The sequence below is a fragment of the Opisthocomus hoazin genome, chromosome 7, assembly GCF_030867145.1.
Source record: "Opisthocomus hoazin isolate bOpiHoa1 chromosome 7, bOpiHoa1.hap1, whole genome shotgun sequence".
Lineage (NCBI taxonomy): Eukaryota > Metazoa > Chordata > Aves > Opisthocomiformes > Opisthocomidae > Opisthocomus > Opisthocomus hoazin.
In genome coordinates, this window is record NC_134420.1 from 75,812,558 (window position 1) to 75,824,478 (window position 11,921).

The following is an 11,921-nucleotide window of genomic DNA, read 5'->3' on the forward strand; positions in this document are numbered from 1 at the left end:
GGTGCTGCCGTGACCGGGGTGGCCGTGGAGGGGCCGGTGCGAGCCGAGGGAGGAGCAGAGCCGTGGCCGGGCTGCGGCTGCAGCGAGGGAGAAGGTGAGCGCCGGGTGGGGGGGGAGGTGGATGGAGCAGCGCGTCCCGGGGAAAGCCCCCGGGAGGGCGGGGTCCGTGTTGGGGGCAGGGAGGGGCGGGGGTTCGGCGCCGTGTCGGAGCCGCGAGTCGGGGGCTGCCCGGAGCCGTGCGGGGGTGCCGCCCCGTGCCGGCGGCGCGCGCTGCCCCGACCCGGAGCGGTACTGCAGCCAGACATTCCGCGCAGGCTGTGGCCCCTCGGGTGCGCCGTCGGCGTGTGGCGCATGCGCAGTGCGGCGCAGCAGCATGGCGGCGCCCTGGTGTCGGGTGCCGGGGCGGCGGGGGAGCAGAGAGGACAGCGGTGAGGCGCGGGCTCCCCTCCGGCGGGTGCGGGGGTGCGTGGTGGTTGTCCGAGGGTGGTGGGACGGGAAGCTTCGAGCCGTCCGCTGCGACAGGCTGCCGGTGCGCTGGAGGCGAGGCGGGTGCGGGCAGCCCCGGGGCCAGAGGCGGGAGGTGACGGAAAGGAAGAGGGGAAGGAGGCGGGCACCCCCCCCAACTCGGCAGCGCTCCCCTGGCCCCGCTCGCCCCGCGCAGCCGCCGCCAGCTCCAGCACGTCCCCTGAAGCCTGTCCCGGAGCCCCCGGCCTCCCCCAAGGCCCGTGGTGCGGGCGGCGCACTGGGCCTCGAGCGTGCCTCGGCCTCCCTTAACGCGGTCGCCGCTGCTTCTTTCTCTGTGGCAGGGGCCGCGCTGAGGACGCGTTTGTCCGTTCCTGCCCTGGGGATGCCGTTGGCTGCGCCCGCTCCAGGCTTGTGAGGGCTGCGTGTGCCGGGCCTTGGTCTCCTGGCGTCGTGGGGGCGAAAAGGGAGAGGCGGAGCGCTGAGTGGCTGCAGACGGGAGCTGGTGCGGCTGAAGCTGGAGAGTCCCGAGAAGGCTGAAGAAGAAGAAATGGAAGGCCACCAGGCTGGCAGCTGCCTGGCACTGCAGGCAGGAGAGAGCCTTCTTCTGGGGGTGAGGAAGGCTCCCTCTTGGTAGCCCGCAGCAGGCCAGGCCGCCAGCATGCCCCGCAGGGTCTGTATGTGTCACCAGCAGCGCAGTACGGTTGTGCAGCCCACGATTGAGGCTGCATGTCTGGGGAGCCTTGTCTCCTAAAAGCTGCAAGAATCACACGTTTTCTCTTAGGTGGAGGACAGCCGTGCGACCAGAGTTATGGAAGAGGAAGGTAGAAAGAGAGAGAAGCATCTGAAGTGGCAGAGTCTTCTAGCAGCGCTGAGAGTGGGAGCTGCGGTGAGTCCCAGGCTTGGGGCCCTGTCGTCCCTCTTCTACATCCTGGGACCTTTCTGCCCCTCCCCTGGATTCTCCTCTCTCCCAAGCTGCTGTGATTTTTTTTTTTTTTTTTTTTTTCTCTTCCCTGGACCTCTCCTTTCTATTCTTGTGTCCTGCTCCCACTCCCTGTCCCTCATTTTTTTTTCATCCTCTGTCTCTGTCCTGCAGCCCATTGCTGTATTTTCCTTTTCCAGCTGCTTTTCCTCATCTGTATCCATATCTGTTTTCCCTACAATTTTTGTGGCCTGTTCCCTGGTGGTTTTTTCCTCTCTGTGTTTTTTGTGCCGTTGTGTGTCCCTGCCTTCCTTCTCTTTCACTCTCCTTCCTTCTCTTTCCCTTTGTCTTGTTCACTGTCGCTGCTTTTTTTCATTCTGTGTCTCACTGTGCATGTCCTCCTTCCTGTTCATCTCTTACTCTGAGCCTTTGTGCTGCTCCGAATGCCTCTCTTTTTTTCTCCAACCCTCTGTGCGTCTCATGGTCTGTCTTTCTCTCTCTCTCTCGTTGTCATTGTTCTTGTCTGTCTTGGTTCCTGTCCCGTTGTTTCTCACTCTATCCCTTTGTCCCACTCCCTGCCCATACTCCTGTTCCCTTCAGTCCTGTTGACCATCCCGAGTGTTCCTTCTCCATCTCCATCCTGCCGCTGTCCTGATCTTTCTTTCTCTGCCCTGCTTCCTGTTGCTCTTACTGTCTCTTTTCCTCTGTCCATTTTGCTTTTTTCTCCATCTCTGTCCAGATCCCTGTCCTCCTTCTTTTTTTTTCTTGCTGTCCTTTTGCCCTGCTTCCTCTTGCAGGGTTTTTCTGCCTTTCTCTCTCTGCCCCTTTCTCTCTCCCATCCTTTATTTTCTCTGTCCCTCTGTCCAGCTAGCTGTCCTTTCTTTCCTTTTTCTCTTCCTTGGTATTTTTTTTTTCTCCATACCTTTCTCCCACTGCTTGTCATGGTTGTTTCCCCCCCCCCAATGCTCTCCTGCTCTCTCTCCCTTCTTTCTGTCATGCTGTCATGCTCCCTGTGTCTGTTTTTCAATTCCTCCCTTTCTGTCCTGCAGCCTAGTGATGTTTTTACCTTCTCTGTCTCTCCTGCTGCCCAGCCAAGTCTTTTTCCTATCCATTTCTGTCCTGCTCCGTGTCTCTTATTTTTGCCTGCCATCTCCTTGTCCCCTTTTTCTATCTCTGTATCACCTTGTCCTTCTCGTTGTCCCTGTCTTTCTCTGACAATCTGTCCTGCTCCTTAGAATCATAGAATCATAGAGTCATTAGGGTTGGAAAAGACCTCTAAGATCATCAAGTCCAGCTGTCAACCCATCACCAGCATGCCTGCTAAACCATGTCCCGAAGTGCCATATCTACATGTTCATCTTCTCCGGCACCAGGGTCAGGCTGACAGGCCTATAGCTCCCTCGATCCTCCTTCCGGCCCTTCTTGTAGATGGGCGTCACAGTGGCAAGGCTTGTCCTTCTCTTTCCCCTCTTTATCATTCCCCATCTTTCTTCTTGCCTTTCTTCTTTCTCTTTTTATCCTTCTGCCTCAATGCTGCTTTCTCCACCTCTGCCCTGCTCCCTGCCCCTTGTTTCCTCTCACCATCCCTCTGTCTTGCTTCCTGTCCCAGGTTTTCCCATCTTTTCTAAGTGTTGTTTCCTGTCCAGTCGTTTCTTGGTGTATGTCCCTGTCAAGCTGGCTCTCCCTTTTTTCCTTTCTCTCTCCCTCTGTCCTTCTTCCTGACACTTTCTTCTCTTCCTCTGTCTGTTCTCTAGCCCTTTGCTGCTTCCCTCCCTGCCCCCCCCAAGAGATCCCTCTGGTCTCTTTCTACAGATCTGACTCTTTCTTTATTTCTCGGTCCCTTTGTCCTGTTCCCTATACTTTTTCTCTCTCTTGTCTGTGTCCTGCGTCCTGTCACAATCTTTGTCTCTCCTTTCTTCTTCCTCTCCTCCCCCTGCCCCCATCTCGCTCTCCCTCTGTGCTGCTTGCCAGCCCTGCATTTTCTTGCTCCATCTCCTATTCTCTATTGCTCCTCGTACCTATTTTTCTTGATTTCTCTACCTCTCTGACCTTTTCTTTTGACCTTTCTTTCTCTCACTGCTCCTCGGTCTTCTCCCTTGTCTTATTTTTCTCTTTCCAGTCCTCTGTCATGCTCCCCATCGCGTATTTTCTTTCTCCATTTCTCTGCCCTGCTACCTGTCCCTCTCTATCTTTCTCCATCCCCCTGTGCTGCTCCCCAGCAGTATTTTTCCTTTCTCCAGCTCCCTGCCTCCACTCTTTTTCTCTCTGTCATTCTTTCTGCTTCCCTGGACCTCTCTGCAATTTTGTGTCCTGCTCCCTGTTTATATCACACTGTCCTGGTCCCCATCCTTCTCTTTTACCTCTCTGTCCCTATCCTTATCCTGTGTTTTTCTTTCTCCATCTCTCTGTCTGGCTGCCTATCTCTGTCCAGTTCCCTTTCTGCTCTTTTTTTCTTTCCTCTCAGTTACATTGCTTTTCTTCCTGTCCCCATTTTTTTTCCTCTCTTCATTCCTCTGCCTTGCTCTGTGTTCCCTCGCTCTGACTCCCCCAGGGTCCTGTTACCCATCCTTCTCCCTGTTGATTTTTTTTTCCCTCTTGCTCTGTCCCCGTCATGCTCCCTAGAAATATTTTTTTTTAAATTCTCTATATTTCTGTTCTTCTGTCCATCACTACTTTTTGTTCTCCATCTCTCTCTCCTGCTCCCCACCCTTGGCTTTCCCTCCTTGTCATTCTTTCCTTTTCCCTGTACCTCTGCTTTTCTGTATCCTTGCATCCCGCTCCCTCCGTCTCGCTCTATCATGCTGTCTTGCTTCCCATCCCTGTCTTTTTCTTTCTACCCTTCCAACATGTGTGTGTCCCAACCCCCCCTTTTTTGTGTCCCAGTCTTTCTACACCCTTCTGTCATTTTTGACTCCTACATCCCTTTGTCCTGCTCTCTGTCCTTGTCAGTTTTGCCCTTTGTTCTGCCTCCAGTCTTTCTTTGTTTTCTCCATCTCTGTCTTTTCCCCTGTACCTTTTTGTCTCTGCTCCTCAGTCCTTCTCCCTCATCTTATTTTTCTTTCTGCCACCCCTCTCTTTTTCTCTGTGACCCTCTGTGCTGTTCCCTTTCTTTTATTTCTTTTCTTTTTTCTTTTATTTCTCCAATTACCTGTTGTCATACCTGTCCCTCTCCCTCTGTCTCTCTTCCGCTGCCTGGCTTCCTGGCCCTATTATTTATTGTTTCACCTCTTTGTCCTGCTCTCAGTCCCTGTTTTCTCTCGTGCTCCGCCTCTGCTATTCTCTCTGTTGCTCTCATTTGCTGTCTGTACCAGCATCCTGTTCCCTGTTACCTGGGCCTGCTACCCATCATTACTTCTTTCTTTCTCCCGTCTTTCTCCCTTTCTCTCCCGTCTTTCTCCCTTTCTGTGCCTCCATCCTGTCACTCTCCTCCTCTCTTTGTCTTCAATGTTTCTTTCTCCTTCTCTGCCCTGCTCCCTGTCCCTTTTCTCTTACTCTCTCTGTCCTCCATCCTCGCTGAGAGCGAGAGCTGCAGTGAGTCCCGGGTCCTCAGGGCCCTGCCGCATCTATTCTGTGTCCCGACCCCTCACCTGACCCCCTCTCTTCAGATGCTGCTGTGATTTTCTTTTTTTTTTTTCTGTGTAGCTTCTTTCTCCATCTCTGTCTGACTGGCTCCCTGTCCCCATCTTTTAGGTCCTCCCTCTCTCTGCTCTGTAGCCCGTGCCTTTTTACTTCTCCATCTCTTTCTGTCCGGCTCCTGGTCCCTATTTTTGCTTTCCTCCCTCTCTGTCCCGTAGTCTGTTGGTATTTTTGCCATCTGTGTCTCTCTGTCTGGCTTCCTGTCCCTGTGGTTCAAGATCTTCCTTCTCGGCTCTGTAGCACATTGCGAGTCTACTTCTTTCTTAATCTCTCTTTATTCTGCTCCCTGCCCCTCATTTTGAATTCGTTCCTCTCTGTCCTGTCACCTGTCGCTATTTTTGACTTGCTCCATCTCGCTCTGTCTTGCTCCCTGTCCCTGTTTTTCTAAGTCTTCCTTCTCTGCCCCCTAGCCTGTCATTATATTTTTGTTTCACAGTCTCAGTTTGTCTGGCTCCCTGTCCCTCTTTCTTCATTACTCCCTCTCTGCCACGTTGCCTGTCGCTTCTTTCCTTCCTCCCTCCCTCTCTGTCTCCCATTTTTCAACTCTGCCTGGTAGCCCGCCACAGTTTTTACTTTCTCCATCTCTCTCTGTCCCACTCCCTGTCTCTAGTTTTCAATTTCTCCCTCTCTCTTCAGAAGCTGTCGGGACTTTTCTCCTTCTCAGTCTCTCTGTTCTGGCTCCCTGACCCTGTTTTATAATTCCTCCCTCTCTGCTCTGTTACCCATCACCATTTTTAGTTTCTCCATCTCTCTCGGTCTGGCTCAAGGTCCTGATTTTTTTAAGTTCCTCCCTCTCTGCCCCATAGCCTGTCACTTCTGCAGGTCTGTTTCTCCATCTCTCCCTGTGCGGCTCCCAGCCCCTCTTTCGCACTTCCTCCCTCTGGAGCCTGTGGCCTGTTGCTTTCTCCCTCTTATTTCTCTCTGTCTCTCTGACTCCCCGCCCCTGTTTCTTCATTACTCCCTCTCTGCCCTAGAGCCCATTGGTAGTTCTTTCATTCTCGGTCTCTCACTTTCCAGTTCCCAGGCCCTGTCTTTCAATTTCGTCCTTCTCGGCCCTATGCACAGTGTGATTTCATTTCTTTTGCCATCTGTCCCTGTCTGGCTCCCTGCCAGGATTTTTTAACTCCTCCCTCTCTGCCTTGTAGCCCATTGCTGTTTTTTCTTTCTCTGTGTCTCTCTGTCCGGCTCCCTGTCCCTGTCTTTACTTTTTTTTTTTTTTTTTTTAATTCCTCCCACTCTACCCTGTACACATCGCTCTTTACATTTTCATTCTTGGACATCTCTCTGTAGATTGCTCCTAGTCCTAGTTTTTTAATTCCTCCCTCTCTGTCTGTCGTGGTTTAATGTGGCAGCCAACAACTAAGCACTAGAGAGCTGCTCGCTCACACTCCCCACCCTCCCCAGCGGGATGGGGAGGAGAAATGGACAAAAGGTAAAGCGTGTGGGTTGAGATAAAGACAGTTTAATAAGACAACAAAGGAAATACTACTAATAATACTAATACTTCTACTACTAATAGCAATAATAATAATGAATATGCAAACCAAACTATATACAATACAATTTTTCTTACCACCTGATGCCCGATTCACAGCCAGTTCCCAAGCAGCGATCGCAGAACCTGGAACCCGGAAATCGTGAATTTTGCTAAATTCACGTAAGAGTTTGACCTCCTGGCCAAGAGAGGATTCCAGCTCATGGAAATGAGAAGAGCCGATTCTGGCCCCCTGGCCAGTCCGCATTCATAAGCTGCGTGTGAGTCTATGGTATGGAATATTCCCATTGTCCAGCTTGGGCTAGCCCTGTAGCCTGTCACTTTTTTTTTTTTTTTCTTCTTTCTCCTGTGTCCGGCTCCGTGGCGCTGTTTTTTATTTCCTCCCTGTCTGTCTTGTAGCCCATCACTGGTTTTTTTTCTTTTTCTCCATGTCTCGCTGTCCTGCTCCCGGTCCCTGTTTGTTAATTCCTCACTCTTCCCTGGAGCCCATTTCTATTTGTTTCCATTCTCCATCACACTCTGTCCGGTCCCCTGTTGCTATTTATTCATTCTTCCCTCTCTGCCCTGTGGCCTATTGCTTTTTCTGCCTTTCTCTCTGTCCGTCTCCCTGTCCCTATTTTTTTAATTCCTCCCTCTCTGCCCCATCACCTGTGTGACCTTTTGCCTTTCTGCTTTCTTGGTCTCTTTCAGGCCGGCTCTCTGCCCCTGTTCATTAATTCTTCCCTCTCCACCCTGTAGCCTGTCGCTTTTGTCCTTTCTCTATGTCGCAGTCTCTGGCTCCTTGGTGACCTTATTTTAGAATTCTTTCTGTATGCATTGCTATTCATCTTGCTCTCCAGCTCTCTTTCTTCCAGTTCGCAGTCTCTTTTTCCTAATTCTTCCCTCTCTGCCCTGTAATGTGTAGCTATGTGGTTTGTTTTTGTGTTGTTCCCCCCAGCCTTGCCCCTTCCCTCCATCGTTCGCTCTCCCAGCTGCTTATCCTTGGTGTTTCATTCCTCCCCCTCTGCCTTTTGTTCATAGCTTCTTTTTTTGTCTTTGCAGCTTTTTTTTTTTTGCCTTTGCCCAACTCTCTCGGTCCAGGTGTCTGCCCCTGTTCTTTTTTTCCTTCCTCTTTGTCATGCTGCCTGTTGCAGGGAGTTTTTTTTTTGCATCTGCATCCTGCTCCCATCCTCCTTTGTTGGTCTTTGTCCTGCTCTTTCTCCTTGTTTCTGCTGCTTCTTTCTCCATCTCTGTGGGACTGCCTGTCCCCGTCCTTCTCTCACTGTCCCTTTCCCTGCTTTGTGCTTTCTCGTTACACCGCCGCTGTCCAGGCATCTGTCATTTTTCTCCTGTCTTGTAGCGTCCTGCACCCTGCTCCTCATTTTTGGCAGCCCCTGCCCAGCAGCACATTGCTCCAGGAGCCGACTGACCGACTGTTCCCTGCTGGAGCAACGGGTGCAGCTCCGGGAAGGACTGCCGAGGTGTTGGAGGGGCAGGGGGAGTGTTGGGGCGGGGGGGGGCGCTGAGTCCTGGAGCAGAGCGGCTCCCAGGACTGGCTGGGTCCGTGACTGAATAAACACCTGTGGTGCCCTTTTGCCCTCCCAGCTGCGTTTGTGCTTCATTTGCATGGGGCAAGGGGCTTCGACAGAGCCCAGGGGAGGAGGGGACGGGCTGTGGGGCTGGGGCGATGGCCCCCTGTTCCTGCTGGCCTGCAGCTGTGGGCCGGGACTGGAGGAGCCCCAGGTGTGGGCAGTGAGGGTGATGGCGAAGGCCCCTCCCTCTAATAGGGGGGCTGCTGGTGAAGGGGCCGGTGCTGCTTTGCTGCGGGTGGCTGTGGAGGAGCTGGTACGAGCCAAGGGAGGAGCAGAGTGCCGTTACTGCACGTCACCGGGATGTAGCTGCAGCGAGAGAGCAGGTGAGCAGGTGGGGGGGCGGGCGAGTAACGGGTGGGTCCAGGGGAAAGCCCTCAGGAGCGCGGTGTTGTCTGCCGGGGGCGGCCGGGACAGTGGGACTCTGTCGGAAGCAAGGAGCGGCGAGGGTGCGGCGCCGTACCGGAGCCGGGTGGTGGGGGCTGTCCGGAGCCGCGCTGTGGAGCGTGGGGCTGCTATGGGGCTCGGGGGTCTTCCGGGTGCGTCAGCGGGAGGGCACGGTGTGCCCGCAAGCTTAGGCACCGAGGAAGGTGCCTATCGCGGTGTGGTGGGCGCTGCGGTCCTCGGGCGGGGGCTGGCGGTCGGCTGCGTTGGTTACCCGGGGCAACCAGGGGAGGGGCGGTCTTCCGGCACCCGGCTCCCGGGCTGTGCTGACCAGGGCAGGCCGGGAAGGTGCCGTTTCCACGGTCTTGGCTACCGGGCAGACGCATTGTTCTCGGTCACGTTGCGCTTGGTGCCGCCACGGACCTCGTTTCGCAGGACGAGCTGTATTTTGTTGCCGGTTTCGTGCGTGTTCTGACAGGGTTTGCGGTGTGCGCGTTACCCGAAAAGTGGTTCAGTCGAAGGGCCCGGCGGCCGGGCATGCGCGGTGGCGCCCGGCGGCCGGGCATGCGCGGTGGCGCCCGGCGGCCGGGCATGCGCGGTGGCGCCCGGCGGCCGGGCATGCGCGGTGGCGCCCGGCGGCCGGGCATGCGCGGTGGCGCCCGGCGGCCGGGCATGCGCGGTGGCGCCCGGCGGCCGGGCATGCGCGGTGGCGCCCGGCGGCCGGGCATGCGCGGTGGCGCCCGGCGGCCGGGCATGCGCGGTGGCGCCCGGCGGCCGGGCATGCGCGGTGGCGCCCGGCGGCCGGGCATGCGCGGTGGCGCCCGGCGGCCGGGCATGCGCGGTGGCGCCCGGCGGCCGGGCATGCGCGGTGGCGCCCGGCGGCCGGGCATGCGCGGTGGCGCCCGGCGGCCGGGCATGCGCGGTGGCGCCCGGCGGCCGGGCATGCGCGGTGGCGCCCGGCGGCCGGGCATGCGCGGTGGCGCCCGGCGGCCGGGCATGCGCGGTGGCGCCCGGCGGCCGGGCATGCGCGGTGGCGCCCGGCGGCCGGGCATGCGCGGTGGCGCCCGGCGGCCGGGCATGCGCGGTGGCGCCCGGCGGCCGGGCATGCGCGGTGGCGCCCGGCGGCCGGGCATGCGCGGTGGCGCCCGGCGGCCGGGCATGCGCGGTGGCGCCCGGCGGCCGGGCATGCGCGGTGGCGCCCGGCGGCCGGGCATGCGCGGTGGCGCCCGGCGGCCGGGCATGCGCGGTGGCGCCCGGCGGCCGGGCATGCGCGGTGGCGCCCGGCGGCCGGGCATGCGCGGTGGCGCCCGGCGGCCGGGCATGCGCGGTGGCGCCCGGCGGCCGGGCATGCGCGGTGGCGCCCGGCGGCCGGGCATGCGCGGTGGCGCCCGGCGGCCGGGCATGCGCGGTGGCGCCCGGCGGCCGGGCATGCGCGGTGGCGCCCGGCGGCCGGGCATGCGCGGTGGCGCCCGGCGGCCGGGCATGCGCGGTGGCGCCCGGCGGCCGGGCATGCGCGGTGGCGCCCGGCGGCCGGGCATGCGCGGTGGCGCCCGGCGGCCGGGCATGCGCGGGTACTCTTAAGTAGTTACACGTTTTTAAGTAGATCATTGGTTCTCTGTAATATTCCATGCGCTTTAAGCATAGTAGGGAGTATGAAAAACCCCCTTGACTCCTTCCTCAGTGGTCTAGTCTGCCAGAAAAGTGTGAGGCCTTATCTGTTTGGATTGATTGGGGAAGGAGCTAAATCATCCCTTTAGGGCTTGAACTGTGTTTTTTTTTCTGTGGCATGGGCGAATGCCTCTGCTTGCACTAGCCCAGATACCACTTCAACTCCCACTAATATGTGTTGCTTTCCCTCGGGTTTTCAGAAAGGGCCAATATAATCTGCATGCCAGGTTTCCCACAGTCCCTTCCGCTTTTAATGCGTAAGGGAGGTTGGTCTAAGGGATGTTTGTCAAGTTGACTACGACACAGGTTACATGCAGAAATACAAGTGTGACAGCTTTCCTTGGTAACGAGCCAGCCTTGAGCGTGCGCCTCACAGTAGAGGTCTTTGCTTCCTGTATGCCTTCTTTTAACATGCAGCCGTTCAGGTAATCTTTCCGAATTTTCTGTTATTGGTTCATTTTGCAGGGGAGCTAAATGGGATAGTTCATCTACTTTGTTGTTTCACTGGCTAGTTAGATCACCTCTACTTTGATGGGAAGCTGTCGCGTTAATTTGGCAGAAAATAAACCCCCTTGCTTTCTAATGCTCTTCACCGAAGTGAGAGGCTAGGTGAGGCTAGGTTTAAATTCTGAGTGATGTCCAATTTGCCACTGCCAGTCCAGTTGCATTTAATATGTATATTAAACTACCATGATTCTGGATACCCTAATAGCAGTCTGCACCTTCAGTCCAGTCGTGCTTATGAACTAGCACGGCCGCATTTGGTCGTGTTCAGTGAGAAACTGTGACAACTGGCTACTTAAACAGTGCAGTTTTATTTGTGCAACAGATATATAGGTTTTTTGATTTGCCGGTGATAGTGACTGTCTGCAAGAAAGCATGTGCAAATATAAAATGTGTGAAAAGGTTATAAATAATAATACAGCCTGGCTATAAACATTAGGGAATAACTATTCCCAAGAAAAGTGCTTAGTTTAAGTCTCACCCAAGGCGTCCCAAGAGGGGAAGAAGCAAGGCTCAGCCCGTCGGCCAATCCTGGTTGTCGGAGGCAGTCTGAGGTGGAGTTTCCCTTGACTTGCTCACGGTGTTATCTTCTTTTCCTCCGAAGATGATCTTCTCCGAAAATCTACGGTGTTATCTTCTTCTCCGAAAATCCCCCATTTCCCTGCCTATTTTTATAGCCTTTCTACCTTCAAGGTGGAGTTTGAGTGACTGTAGTCATACATACCTTTTATCATTGTAAAATCCTGTGTAAAATCCTCTCGCTTCACGTTTAAAGGTATATTTTATGAAAAATCGAGAGCGCAGACTCGAAGAGGGGTGGTCGCACCTTGGAGGCAGGTAGCCTTCGGGATGGAGGTGTGTTTTGGTATTAAAATGATATTAAAATGAGCAAAGTTCACGAGAGGGTAGCACTTTGGCAAGGTTTCGAAAACCTGTTGGCTCAGGGGGCCAGATGAGCTGCGTATCAGTTCTAGAGAATCATTTCTTCCCGCTTTATCATCACGGAGCAGGGCCACAGAGTCTCCACTCCGTTCTGTCCTCTATGGTCCATTGCAGGGAGTTGCTGTGTTAGTGGATTCCTCGCATGCCTGCTGGAGCTGTGTCCAATCCTCAGAGCTCCTTTTGATTTCATGCTTTTCCTCAATGGGTGAACACTGCTACGTTTTTCATATAAACCTTAATTTTCAGATGTAAAACCTTAATTTTACTAATAATTCCACAGAAGCTACCCAAAGCTTCTGCTATGGCAGAAGCTATGGCAAAATTTCCTTGTTTGGCAGTT

At 55.3% G+C, this 11,921-nt stretch overlaps 1 long non-coding RNA gene across 2 annotated transcripts; it reads left to right on the forward strand.

Annotated features, from left to right (window-relative positions):
- The first annotated feature begins 360 nt into the window (after positions 1-360).
- On the forward strand, positions 361-7,990 carry LOC142362088 (uncharacterized). Of its 2 annotated transcripts, none has more exons than XR_012764643.1 (4): positions 361-428; positions 807-1,139; positions 1,247-1,351; positions 6,615-7,990. It is a non-coding gene; the product is annotated as an uncharacterized LOC142362088 (long non-coding RNA). The 2 variants fall into 2 exon arrangements; XR_012764644.1 differs by having other exon boundaries at positions 807-1,135.
- Positions 7,991-11,921: the final 3,931 nt, after the last annotated feature.